At 39.0% G+C, this 14,979-nt stretch overlaps 1 protein-coding gene and 1 long non-coding RNA gene across 4 annotated transcripts in view; one reads left to right on the top strand and one right to left on the bottom strand.

Annotated features, from left to right (window-relative positions):
- gpc6a (glypican 6a) overlaps positions 1–14,979 on the bottom strand; it is a 214,317-nt gene that overhangs the window by 161,595 nt on the left and 37,743 nt on the right. The window lies entirely within an intron of this gene.
- LOC130167059 (uncharacterized) lies at positions 10,297–14,941 on the top strand. 2 transcript variants are annotated; one of them, XR_008827224.1, is made up of 4 exons: positions 10,297–10,937; positions 13,431–13,625; positions 13,934–14,015; positions 14,178–14,941. It is a non-coding gene; the product is annotated as an uncharacterized LOC130167059 (long non-coding RNA). The 2 variants fall into 2 exon arrangements; XR_008827223.1 differs by having other exon boundaries at positions 14,569–14,941.

The following is a 14,979-nucleotide window of genomic DNA, read 5'->3' on the forward strand; positions in this document are numbered from 1 at the left end:
TTAGATATATGCACAGACTATTATTACCCTTAAAATGTGGTATTTTGGCTATGAATGGTATTTAGTGCTGCAAAAGAAAAAAGAGAAAAGACAGAAAAAAAAAATCACTACATAAAACCACTGCCATCCCGTTTGGAAAGGGGTAAATCAAGCTGACAAAAACTCTTGCACATTATGATTACACTGCCAAACTGTCAAAGAACACTGAACATAGACAGAGTCATGATGCTTTTACTATACTTAAATACTAAAGTTAAAGACAGATTTTCATTTAACTAAGAAAAGCAATTGCATGAAAAAAAAAAAAAAAAAATGTGTGTCAAATTGTAAGGATCTACTTAGAACCACTTCACTGAAGAACTCTTACTGGTTGAAAACTCTCTCTGGGACAAAACTACTTCTTAAGGGGGTATTTCACAGAAAAATAGCCTGTTTAATTTCCTACTCACTTCCTACCACTTTGGGAAGTGAGCAGAACCTCAGAGAGAACAGCACTCGTATGAATTTAACTAATGCACAATAATTACTCAATAACAATTAAGTCAAGTTGAGTCAACTTTATTTATATAGCAACAAATCATAACAGAAGTTATCTCAGGGCACTTTTCATATGGAGCAGGTCTAAACCGAACTCGGCCCAGACGTGGTCGACTGATATGGTTTTTTTTCAAATGGCTGATGCTGATATTGCTGGCATTATATATCGGTTGATGGGTTTATGTTTATTTTTTTATTTTTTGCATCTTATAAAATACAACAACTTAATGATAATAATAAAAGAGACAAAAAGTTGCTGAACTTTAATTAATATTCATTTATCACTGAATTGAACACAGACTAAGATTTAAAAAAATAAAAAATATGCATCGTCTCTGTTTGCTTAAGCTGATATGTACTCTACGTATAACTTAACTAAAAACACTAAAATGTGTTAAACTATGTTAAAAAAAAATGTTTATTGGCCTCATGGACAATGGCTGGTATTGTGGAAAATACATATATTTATCTTTTAAACTTTGAACTGTAGAGAGTATTTACATGTCATTATTAATATTGTATACAACCATTATAAAATACCTACCGCTATATATATATATATATATATATATATATATATATACTGTAAATGGTTCCTGTAAGAACCTGAAAAGCATTGGAGGGCTCTGTATTAACTGGTTCCTGCTGGTTTAAAACCACTTCAGCAGCGTATGTAACATTTCAGAACACCCATGCTTTTTGTTTTTCTATGTCCATGTTGTTTTCTAACACTTCAATTGTGACATGATGATGATGATTGATACACGTCACCTCTTGAGGATACAATGTTGCCCTATTACACTTTAATGGAATAAATTCAAAAATATTCCACATATAATTTAACATATACTGTATATTGTGTAATGGACTATCAACAACATATTAGAGTACTACCTTGTGAGTGCTCCCATAAGGCCTCCTAGTGTTTTAACAGAGTCAGTGGCATTGTGTTAATTAAAAATTCCATCTGCTTAGGAGACTCTGTGTCTTCTCTGTGATAGAAAACAGCCTTTCTGTAATATCCTCTGTGTATTCTCACAATGGAAACCGAGACGGAGTTCAATTAATTTATTTAACTCATGAATTGCTGTCAGAAGTGTGATGAGCCATAACAATTTAATGTGCTCTTTTTCTTCAATAACATCACCGGGGGTATTTTTTCTATGTGAGAGATCAATCTGCTACGGCTAAGAAACTATTTCACATATGTATGTTTCGTGACTCTACCCATGTTGAGTGGGAATAAGTCAAGAAAGTAAGACATAGAGTGTTGATGAACTCATAAAAAATCTATTTTTTCCAGTGACAACTTTCAGACAAAGTGGTTGAAAGCGCGCACAGAGGGTTCACCCATGTACAAACATTATATGTCACAGTAATGAGGGAGGATAATCAAACGGACCATGTTTTGATCTGTCTCTCTGCAAAGCACTGACAGACACTATATACACAGGTCATTAGTTGATGGTAAAAAAAAAAAAAAAAAAAGTCTTACACCCACACCTCTCTCCTCGTTAACCTGCAATTGTTCAGTATGTTTTAGGCACACTTTTAAATAGCTATTGATGCCATTGATTGAAGCCTTTGGTTTTAAAGCTGCATTAACTGATATTTTGTTGGCCACTTCGGGGACAGAAGAATTCCGCAACAAGCTGAGAGACACATACCTGTGACATTTTAGCACGAGCACCTGGCAACTGCAAGTCCCTGAAGTTTTGGTCTCTACCCATTCTTGAGAAAAATATTTGGTTCTTGCCAGCTTGCTTGATGCTCCTCTACTGTTTTTTTGTTGTTGTTGTTTTTTTTTTTGGCAGAACAGGTCATACAACCAAAAGAAAAAAAATACAAGAGGCTAAAAGGCTCCAAAGACGGTTGGGGGGTCACAGCAGGGGTTGTTGATTTCTGAGGGTTTGTGACTCCAAGCTTGTTTTACCCTACACATACAGTACATATTTGATCTACTATACATGTTCTTCAAGGTCTAACAAAAAATAGTGCGAAGTGCATTTTGTCATTCTTGTCTTACACTGAACATCTACGGATAACGTTTGCCTGCTTGTAGTACACTGTGTGTGTGTGTGTGTGTGTGTGTGTGTGTGTGTGTGTGTGTGTGTGTTATTTACTTTATAGGCAAATAAAGCCTCAACCCGAATTGCATTCCAAAAATCAGGGGGACTGTCATGTAACTCTAGATAAATATTCATGATGATTTCTTTTAATGAATGTAAATTTCTCCCATGCTGAAGACGTGAGAGTGTGAAAACTGACACCAAACAGTAACATTGCAACAGCAGATTCCTTAACAAATAAAATAGTAATGAAGTCACTTTTCACATGTATGTCACCATTTTTTAAGAAAAAAACATCACAAAGCAAAACGTCTTATTCTCAAACTTCTTCATAGATAGATAGCTCAATAACTTCTTTGTTCTAAGATCTGAGAATCCCCTCGACTGTTTCCTTATGAAGGTCAATGTGCAGTGGGCTTTGAGCCTCTTGAGCAAAGTGAGAGGTCAAGTATGGATGATAAATGGTGAGTAAGCTGCAGGAGTGAGAGTGGTAGTACAGAGAAATGCTCCATATTGACCCAGCAGAAGTGGGAATGTGCCATGAAATGAGTTTCTGAGTTTGGTGATGTTTAATTTAATGCAAAGCAAGCAGGATGCCAAAGCTCATTTCTAGGGTTTTTCATGAATGACACTGAAGTGGACTCTTTCCATGGTGAGAAGCATACTAAACTACTTGTGTACATAGATTTGATGGTCTCTTCACTGTTCAGAGCCTCTTAAAGGGGGCATAATATAAATTGTAAAACCAACACTCCAGACAGAAAGAAAAGAACTAAAGTAACCTTGAATGATGTGCAAACCATAGTTCCTTTTTTCTATTTTCTGACTACTTGAGCAATATTACACAAGATATTAGCACATGTGAAATAAAATGCCTCAGAAGAGCAGCAAACATAACCAGAAGGGACAAGATCAGGAACGACGGGATCAGACAGGTGGTGGGAATAACTATGTATCCACCTGATGAGGACGCCTGGGTGTACAACCTGAGGTACTCTGATCTAGAGGTCTTGACCCGGAGAGGGCTAGACCCAGAGGGTAGACTGAGAAAGCGCTGGATGGAGGACCCACAGAACCACATGTCCATGAGAGGAAACTTAATCTCCCTGCAACCCCCAACCAGGCTGAAGTGAAAGGATCAAGTAAAATACAAGTGAGTACGAGAAAACTCCACAGGGCTCCTTTAACAAAGGCATGGAGTTAAATTTCTTGAATCACAATCACAATACTGATCAGAGATATCACACTCAGATGTTTTCCGCTCCATTTAATACAGAAAAAAAAGGACATGTCCAGCAAGGCGAGGAGCTAAAAACAATGTGGGGCTGTTGTTCTCACATCCATGGCCTGTTTTCCAGTGCTGTCAGTCGCAGGCATTATTCAGCAGTGTTTTAAAAACACACGGAACACTGCTCAGTGTTACGCTGCTAATGGAGTGTCAGACATACAGCAGATGTGTTAAACAAAGAGTGAGGAACCCTAGCATGGCGGACAATTTAGTCCACGAAAGCTTCCATGGAGCTCGCTCAGTGCATTTGCAGAGAAATACTGCCCAGAATGTGTGACCATGATGCACTCACATTAGCAGATCTCAGTATATGGGGGGGCTCAGGCCACAAGAAAACTGTACCACAATGCTCCTCATTTAATCACTTTTTATTACCTGAAGGGCTAACACTTTGAAACCATGTACAATGTCACAGAGTCATGACAACCAGAGAGTATATATATATCCCTCATGGAAACCCTCATTAACAAATCACCTCATGCCAAGTGCAAAAGTTCAGGTAACCTCCTATCCCATATGGCACATCTAAACTAGCCCCAGGAGGGCATTATGGGACTTTTGTTGAAAACACTCCATTCAGCACAGTGTGTTATAAAATATATATCCACTGAGATCGACAATGACTTGTATTTCTCTGCAAGAATCAGACCCAAAATTGAACAGTAAGATATATATGTATAGCCTTTAGTGCTATATGATTATCACACCCTAATTAAGAGTGCATATTAGTGTCTCGGGCTGAGCCTGACCTATGACACAAAATCATAATTAAAACATTTAAAAATACATCTTCTAAAAGATTTAGACCGAACTGCAAGGAAACATATACATCCTAATGTGTATGGGGCAAACAAAGGCAAAAAAATCCATTAATTAAAAAAAATCAAGACAATTAGGAACTGTACTTCTCCTACAGCTGGCCATCTACCTAAAGCAAGCAGGAAACCGATGACAGCTGGACACCCTGGATTTTAGAAGTTGATATTGATATCGATATCACAAAAACATCTGGAATAAGGATTCCTAACATTCGGTTATCAAAGAATTTGACCAATATATGAGCCAAGCAGATGTTACAACTGAAAAAAAATTATCAGTGCTGTGCAGTAGGCAAATTATGTAAGGAAAAAACAGTTTGTAAATGATTATTTTGAAATGTATCATTTAGTACTGTAATGTGTAATTTCTTGTTACTTATCGCCTGACATAAATGCCAATAAGCTAGCTGAATTTGCTCTAGCTAGGAAGACGCCTCTTTTAAAGAGGGTTTGCAAAGAATCCTCTGAACCTAAATACAGATCTTCAGATGTCAGAGGACAGGAATTTGTAAGCCACAAATGATACCTTTTGAAAATCAGGAAGAGCTCTCAATTCAACTCACACAATCCCTGAATGAAGGATGATGGCAGCGATACCATGCTTTTAAGGTGATGTTTTGGTGGTAGGGACGGTCATGACCTCGATCCCACACGCACAGTTTCCACAACCATTAGACTACACTATTAAAACTTGTGAGACTGATAATGGCATTCGGAGGTACAGAGCACACTCCACACATAGGAGCTTTAAATAACTTTAAATAAGGATCCCTCTACATTAAGAGACTCCACCGACCATCAAGTAACACAATTCCATTTAGTGTCGGTGCAAAGAACGGTGAGGAATATTCAGACTGTGAAACTGAGGTGTTGCGCAGGACAGCATTTCCTTTGATGGATTGTGAAAATGGAAATCAGAAAAAATAAATGCATTTTTTTTTCAAGAGTGAGTTCATGTACTTAGAGTAGAGAGGTAGTACAGAAACTGAGCATTATACATGAATCGTACATTAACACTACTGATCCAATTTTGCAGACCAGGCTTGAATGTGTGTTTTCCATATCAAGTATTGAAGCTGTGATGTTTGGATGTAGCGTGCCACAGTACGTCATTCTCTTGTTGTAGACATATAATACATTAAACACACAATATTCCATTTTCTGCTGCTAGGAGTCTCTCAGTCAAAACAATAACAACAGTGTGAAGTAGCGTGCTAATTACAAGTGTAGAGCATTTAGTCTCAGTCTTTTCATAATTTACTGAAATCACCTTCTGAAGTTCCACCTCTTACTGAAATTATATGAATGTAAAACATGACAATGAATGTTGTGGAGTAGCGGGAGATCATGGGAGTTGCTGTCTTGACCACCATTACTGTCACTGTCAGGTTCTCTTGCTTATGATTCCATCAGTGTCAGTCGTTCAGGAGGTTTTTTACCAGGAGCTGAAATATCCACAGAGGTCTCCTCCTCTCCAAATCAAATGGACTCAGTCATTAAATGCAGTAAAAACACTGAATAGAGCCATTTCACTTTAAAATCTATGTTTTTTCCAATAGTGCTCAGCAGATACAAGAAGTTTAGGAGGGACTGCGAGCCGAGCTGCTGCTGATGTTGCTCAGCTCGTTTCTCTGATAACTTCAGATCAGATCCAGACGTCCTTTATCCGATGACAACATATCATTAAATCATCCAAAATGGAAAAAGTGTGTCGTAAAAATTTGGCTTAAAACTGGATTTAAACAAATCAATGAAATTTCTATTTGTACCACTTCTGGCAGACAACCACAACACTAACGCATGCTGAGTATCAACATTTTGCGACCTGCCAAATACATCAATTAAGAACCTTTCCTTATGTTGACAAAATAAATCTAATCCAGGTGGCACTAGGTTTCTAACTACATGTATTTGCTGTTGCTAAATAGTAGTTACTGCGGGTTACTGTATATTACTGGGTTACAGTGCCCTAACCAATCAGTAGCGAGTGATGTATCCATCATGCCAACATCATTTTCAGTTGACACAGAAGTCTGCACCGAGTCTGTGCAGCTGTCTGCGTCCATCTCATCAATGCTTGTGTGTGTGTGTGTGTGTGTGTGTGTGTGTGTGTGTGTGTGTGTGTGTGTGTGTGTGTGTGTGTGTGTGTGTGTGTGTGTGTGTGTATCAATGCTTGGCAATTTTTCTGTCATCATTTTGCTCAGCTGTAGAAAGGGAAGCTAACATCTTCATTCTTAATCTCATCTACAAAACTGTGATTGGTTCAGATGTTTACCCAAAATTCCCTAAAGTATTTGATTCACTGAAAAAACTGGAGATGTGGCCATGAATTCCAAGGTATGGAACTAGGGTAGTGAAATGATGATCTACTGTATATTACCAGAGAAAGACAAGCTGTTATAATCTGTCACAGCAAAGGTCAGTCTTTGCTGTGTCTTCAATCAACATAAGGTTAATTCTGAGGTTAATCCACCCAGTCAGATACCTGACCAACAATTTTAAACCAGCAGACTCTTCACTCAAAACAATACTGATATGAGGTATCATGCACCAGCTTTCACGGGCCAATTTTTCCTCTTAGACTGAGCTGCAGGGGAAAATTGCAGGAATGTGACCTGCTAGATCTTTAAATATAGGTCACTATAAACAAACAAAGAAGCACATTTTTGATGCAGAGAAAAATGGAGGCAATTTTCTCATCCTGTATGTCCGCAGATGGAGTAAATGTTACTGCAGGTGGCACTCTGATGAATGAGGAGGTCATGAAAAAAGCCCGGCAGAGGCCATACATTATGACCGGGTCGATTGGTTGATCACAAGCGTGAAATTGCTGTCACAGATCAATGGCTGACTAATCTGGAGAAGGGACGGATTCAAATCACAGGGTCTCTAATCAATGATGATTAATTTTCAGCAACATTCACATTTCCTGAATACGACACTTACAGTTGGATAATTACCTGTTCCCATTTGAGATGATAAGAGGGCAGAGGAAAGGCTTTCCAGGTCCCTGTAGTTACCAATGAAGACATCCTCAACATGAATTATTAGTGAAGTGAAATATATCAAAAGGTGTATGACATCACACGATCAATATTAGCTCATTGACCTTTGTGACATTACTATATAAACCTGAACACACATGATGAATTAATTGATCAGTCACTGCTTTAGGATAAATGGATTGATATGTTTCTGCCCTGGTTTAAACTACAGTTCACCTGGAGGATCTGTAATGAAAAATGCTAATGGACAGCCGTATGGGACATATTGAGCCATTCATAATTGCTGCTCTCAATCATGGCTATTGACAAGTGGAGAGCATTTAGTGGGTGAACTGGAACTCTCTCTGCGAGTTTCAGTTTTTTCATAATTTATTGAATCACCTTCTGAACTTGCACCACCTACTGAAATAATATGAATGTAAAACATGACAATAAATTGATCTGGTGAGTGGATTATGTGCCTGTTGTTTTTAATCCAAATATTTTTCACAGATCTATTAATGCACTCATACTGTATATGAACAGCGCATGTCTCTGACAGCTCCTTCACTTCACTGAATCTGTGAACTTAATGACTGACAGCTGGAGACATAATGATGCCTCCCTTAAGCCAGTGCTGTGATTTTATTCAGATTCATGGGGGTTATGAGGGGAAAGTCCAGCATTATAGATAGAAGCATGGTTAATTATTTTCACACACTCATTAAAGTAATATATAAAATTTTAATCAAAGCAAAAGAAATCTTGAGGACTCAGTTTGAGCTCAATGTTCAACTCAGACAGCCCCTGCAGGCATGCAGCTCACCACCATCATTAGACCTTCATATATGGTTGAATGTTGGTTGTGACAACATCATAGAATACCGACATTCTAGTCGTGAGATGTGGTGACTAAAACCCTACATGTCAAAATGTCAGTTCTCAAAGGTTGGATTTTGACTTCAACCCGATCTCCAACTGAAATTTTCTGTCCAGTCTGTCCAACGTTAGAATTGTTAGAGTATAACATCTTTCTGACATTATATTAAGCTCTGGTGCCTGCTGGGATCAGGAAGGAGTCTTAAACCAGGAACATTGCATGTGCGTGGCAGCTGCTTCACTGATCTGCTGCGCCTCACATGCATGTGTGCACACTGGCTGCTGTCCTGCTGCGTTGCTGATATTGCCAGCTCTTTCTTTCTACATAGTTTGCAGGCTAATTGAATGTTTAATTTTTTTTTGACAGAAAATCACTAAAATGCCACTGTCTCCAAATGCAACTTCTAAAATGGTTAAAAAATGTATTTAGATTTTTTCATGTCTGTGACATATTCAGATTCCAGCTAGACAGAGACAACTATGGTGAAAGGTGTCCATTTTATGTGATGTTAATGGTATGATGTTATTATGACTATCAATGGGTCCCTGTCTGTCCGCACGTGTCACACGAGAAAAATAGGTGATATGCCGAATCTCTGGATCAAGCGATGCAGCTGTGAGGGGTGAGATGCATGTGTCATGCAGGCAGTGTGTCCGCTCTAACCCGTTAAAATGGGTACTGAAATGAAAACCGAGATGTTCCGCAGGCGCCACAAACACGCCACACATTCAGTGTGTTACCCGCCTTACACCCTGCATTACTAAAGTTTTTAGCCACATGAGAGCAGTGGGAACCTTAAGTCATTGTTTCCATCGTTAATACAAGAATATATAAGAATATTGACTATAGCAGCTTTAACTTCAAAAGTTACACAAACAAAACACAACACAGAAAAAAGGTGGTTCAATGTCATTGCTATTTAAAATTGAGTGTATCATTCTTGGTGTTCAGCGTCAACAGTGTTGAACACAAATGAAGAGATATTCAGAAGAGCTGATCAGGCAGAACATATACAACTGTGTACTCTGTGTTAGTAAAAGCAAAAGTATTCAAGTTGCCAAACATCCTGTCAAAGGCCACTAGAGGAAAACAGTGATGTAATGAAGTGCTCTCTGGGGCATCTCCTCTATTTGAAAGCCGTCTTCAGCTAAACGCCCATCCTCACCTCTTTTTCAGAAGCTATTTTTAAACCTAACAATGTGATTGAAGTCCATGCCCGGTCTCCTCTTTCACCTGACATCTAAGAAGGAGTGAATCAGGATATTGTTGACCTTAAGGTACCCAACCTGGTTTAACAGTCTGACTGACACACACATACGTGTGTGTGTGTGTGTGTGTGTGTGTGTGTGTGTGTGTGTGTGCTTGTTTGTGTGTGCATGAGTGTGTGTTTGTCAAGTCTATACCCTGATGCTTCTGAGGGCTGCTGACACTGTTATAACATTAAATCCTCCTGTCCTGGCTGTTAAGCTTTTGAAGGAGGTTAGGGGGTCAGGGTGTGGTGTGGTATGGTAGAGAGATGTCTGACTCCCAGAAGTGGGAGGTCAGATTACCAACATATGGCATCCCTCTTTTATTGTATTTGGACACCATTATCTGAGATGCATATTTCATTAGCCTGCAAGAGTTGAATAAAGGGATTTTAGGAGCTTTTTTACTGTTAGGTTTTGAATGACATGTTTTACAGTAACTGTAGCATAAATAAACCCGACCCCCTGACAATCTTTTTTTACATGAGAAAGGCTTAGAAAAGGTTGTTAGTGATATTACTGATTAAAATCTGGCAAATGATCAAAGGTGCATCACAAAATATTGCACCTTGTTCTCACTAGCAGCCTGTAGAAGGTAAGAAAATCATTCCGTATATTTTTGTCTTTGCTACTTTATATCAGTTGTTCAGTGTTTGGTATGTAAGCTAGTGAGCCAGTGGAACAAATTGGTCTCAGTGTACTATCATGACTGAAGCAAACAAGTTCTGAAAAATGGAGACTCCCTGCCCAGGACAAAATGACAAAATGCCGGATGGAAAAAGTTAGCGACTCGCTCGTCAACACCATGGAGAGTCTAGATGGCTAAAGACTGAGCACTGAATACTTGGTGGAGACCAAGTGAGCTGTGAGGTTTTTTCCTGCTGTTTACTCTTTTTTTTTTTTTTTTTTTTTAAACTGAGAACCGGATAAAATACTCAGAAGAGTAAAAGCGCAACGGCAAATAATGTCTGCCGTCAAATATTGCGTGACCCATTGTTTATTTCAAATGGCACTCTCCTCCCCTTCCTCTGTCTGCATATTACCGTTTTCAAAATCCCCTTTGCTATGTGAAACAACAACAACCTCCAAGCAAGTAACCTACAAGCTGAAAATGGTGAGTTTTAAAAAAATTGTATCACACAGTCTTTACCGTTTTTTGTAGCATTTTTCAACATCAAAACAAGTTCAATCCAAAACTGTTGTGTCGTTGCATCCTTCACTCAGCTGATTGTGATCGGTTTGAAGAAATGCAAACATGAGGTTCTTCCCCTATAGCAGAATGATCCACACCATTCTCCAGCGCTAACACAGAGCTGTGGAGATAGGTCTGGCTATGCGAGGCTAGCCTTTCAATAATTAGCACTATAAACCAGTTGAATTATTAACTGTTTGTAAATCCACAGTCCACCCACTCAGGCGTGTCCACTTTGTTGCCTAATTAGACTCCATCTCAGGGCCGTGTGGCTGTGTAAAGACTGGGCTTTGTTATGATAATTTCTAAATGATCTAATGATTTCACTCAACTACTTTGAATATTATCATTTATAGAGAACTCTAGTTGTGTAAGTTTATGAGCAGCAAGTTTCTCAAGCTTTTAATCTTTTCTGGGGAAAATGAAGGAGTGTCTCCTCTTATCTCAAATGAAGCTCTGTGTTCAAGGACAGAATGTAGAAACTGCTAGAAGCTACTGGAAACTGCCAACATGTTAGTGTTAGTGTGTGAGTGTGTGTGTGTGTGTGTGTGTGTTAGAGAAGGGTAGATAGCCTGTTTGCTGGGAATGTAACACGGATAGATGATTGAATGCTACCGACCAGACTTATGGTGCTGTATACTCTGGCTTCTGTGCAATACAATCTAACTCAAAAAACATGTGTATTATTTTTTTCCTTTATTCGTTAACAGTTTTATACTGAAAACAACAGCTTCACTGACATCTCTCTGACACCTCTATCTGTTCTGCTGCTGCACATGTTAAACCCTCTGTTTGCTTGGTGATATCATGTAAATCCAGCTAATCAGCCAGAATAAGTGCAATCAGTGGATTTACAGGGTCTTTGAAGAGACTGAGACATGCAGCTGCTGATGATGTGATTTCATGGATGCATCAGTTAATCTAAAGCTTTCAGCTGAGCTGTTTGAGTTTCACCTTTCCCGAAGAAAACATGATAGGAAGAAAACATTTACGTAATTTCAATGGGAGAGTTAAATCTGAGTGTTAATCAGTGTCTGTTACTTTTGAGACAAAAGTTACTGATGTCGGCAGGAACAAGTGTGCTGGGAACCAGACAGTATGGACTGTTGATCTGCTAATGATGTAACAATTCTTTGGGTCGGGGGCTTTAAGTGTATCTGTTACAAGGCTGATTATAAATGGTCGCAACAATCCACAGAATGATGTGTAATTGACCTTTTCATGGTTTATTAATGCTGATGTGTTCTGCTATGCGCAGGCTACAGCTCATTTAGCCAGCATGTGAAATATAGACGGAGGAAAGTATATAAGCAGGGGAAATAAAAAAACCCATCATTTTCATCATGACAACACTAGCATGAACTGCTCATTCAATTTGCTGAAATGTGGTTAGAGCCGGCACATCTACTACAACAAGTTTACAAAGTGTCTGGGACAGGTTCACACAAAGGGCTAGTGGGTTAGCATCTTATTCACTACAATAACGGATCAAAGAGATTAATCATTACCAAGCTCTCACGGGCTTTTATCGTACACTGACCTTGGGGTCTTACAAATTACAAACAATTTCAAATTTGTTTTTTCTGCTGGCTGCGTGGGAAGCTTTAAAAAGTATTTGGGTTTTTTTTGCACAAACAAGGAGATTTCTATGTACCGCTCTCTCACATATTTTGACATTGCAGCAGGAAAAGCACAAGTACAATTAATAAGATAAATAGCTGCATTCAATTTAGTTTTGCCAGTTCCTGGGTCTTTTTATTGTGCCTTTTTCATATGGCTAGCAGGGACACTTAATGTAATTAGTTACACATGTGCTTTTATTGCGATGATACGTCAAAATGTCTAGAGTGAAAATGGGCTTTATGCTGTAAAAAAGGTCCTGGGAGAGACATCACATAGCAAGAGCCTTAGACTGGGATGAACAGGGACATCCAAGGATCATCAGATCTTGGTTTTCACCAATACACAGATAAACACAAACCCAGTCACAAACAACAAATATATTACCTGTGGTGTACAAACCTGTGTCACTGAGTGGTTGCGTTAGTAACAACAGGTTTTATAAATTTCATATGGTGGGCGCGTTCTTATTCAGGGCTTGAAACTGGTGATATTATAAGGAATACAAAGCTAGCTCACCACAACATTCAGTCTCTCAGCATGACTAGAGACACATGACAGAGAGGCCCCATCATACGATACTCATGATAAGACAGAAAGGATGCTGTAACGATCATATGCAATGCTGGGTGGAGGTGTGTTGCGCAGAAGAGCTCCCTCAGATATCATTAGCTGCTGCGCTGTGATGAAGAAGCAGGAATCAGATCATGTAATCCCCTCATGAGACACTATTAATTAATAAGAGCTTTGCTAAAGAGGCCCTCCTCCACTTAGGCTCTCTGCGCTTTCTTGCAGGAAATCGATTTGTGTCTCTCCTGCTGCCAATGTGTCTGGCGGACATCTTTTACAGTACAACCCTCACGCCATGAGCAGTCTGTGTGTCTGCTGCTGAACCACGCAGGGCCAGATGACACCTTCGGAGCCCGGGATCACATTTCCAGCATGGTCTCTGCTTCCTGCTGGTCTTGCAAAGCATTGTATGGGATGCAGGTTGGGTTAATGGCTTCTCGACTTTCCATTAAAGTTAGATTGTTGACAGTCTATTAGGTATTAAGGTATAAAATGTTATATATTTTAGAAAGAATACACAGTATGTCATAGTGAGGACAGCTGATCAAAAGGTCGATCCAGACTCTGAGGTGTAGTGCCTGACACAGCGCCTACAATGTTTCTCAATACGGTGATAAAACAAAACATCTTTCAGGAAAACCAATTTTGAATCCTTCATCATGACAACTGCATAATAAACCCCTCTCTCTCTCTCTCTCTCTCTCTCTCTCCCTCTCTCTCTCTCTCAGACAGAGCCAGATTTCTTCCAGGATCCAACACTCACCTTAATCAGCAAAACGTAGTCGCTACCGGAATATTCATCTCCTCATGGTAATAAAAACTGTGTTTACAAAACATCATCCCTGGAAAAATGAACCTTTTCAGAAAAATGTGACATATTAACAGTTGCAAATAGTTTGTTTCAAAACTTTTTATACCGATTATGGCTGAGGACAGAGCCATTCAATCCAATTCAATTATCTCCTTTAACAGATCAATCCAGAAGAAGCTGCACAATTAACAAATGAACCACTATAGTTTCAGGTGACACACATTTCCTTTTCACAGCAACATACGGAGGAGCAACGACGCATTTCAACACCAGACATGAGCAGTTTGACTGTTCTGTTACTTTAGCTCTAAACCACTAGGAAGAGAGCACCCTGCAGAGACACGTATCAATACAGCGTTGTGCACATTGTGTTTTTCCCTTTTTCAGTCTATTGAATGGAATTTCATTGGAAATCAACTGAAGAGTGACACTGCAAACTCAGCTTCCCATTATTTTAAAAGACAGCAGTGAGTGTGTGTCAGAACAAATATCTCACAGCAAGACATTTAAAAACATACACAAAGGCTGACATGAAATTCTGCTCTCCTTTAGGTCTGCAATGAGCCTCTAAGGCAGGATAACAAAGGAGGATCTGAGAACTAGCAACTCAATACTGTGCATTCAAAGTTGACTAATTAACTGGGATGGTTCAAAGAATACTGTATGGAAAGACACTACAAAGACGTTCCCAGAAGCATCTGATGTACACGGCAGTGATGGTTTTATTCAATGAAACGGTAATGAACTTTAGTTCAACACATAAAACAAGTTTCAGGTATCACGTGTATAACACACCCAATCCTGTGCTATTTTGCTTGAAACACACATACACAAATACAGATCTGTTGAATCCTCTACTAGCAACTACTGTGTCACCTTCAATAGCGTCAGTACATCCTGCTAAATATATATAAGCTTTGCTAGACTCGTCACAGTTCTATACTTCGAAAATTTGAATAAAAA

This window comes from Seriola aureovittata, chromosome 1 (genome assembly GCF_021018895.1).
Source record: "Seriola aureovittata isolate HTS-2021-v1 ecotype China chromosome 1, ASM2101889v1, whole genome shotgun sequence".
Taxonomy (NCBI): domain Eukaryota; kingdom Metazoa; phylum Chordata; class Actinopteri; order Carangiformes; family Carangidae; genus Seriola; species Seriola aureovittata.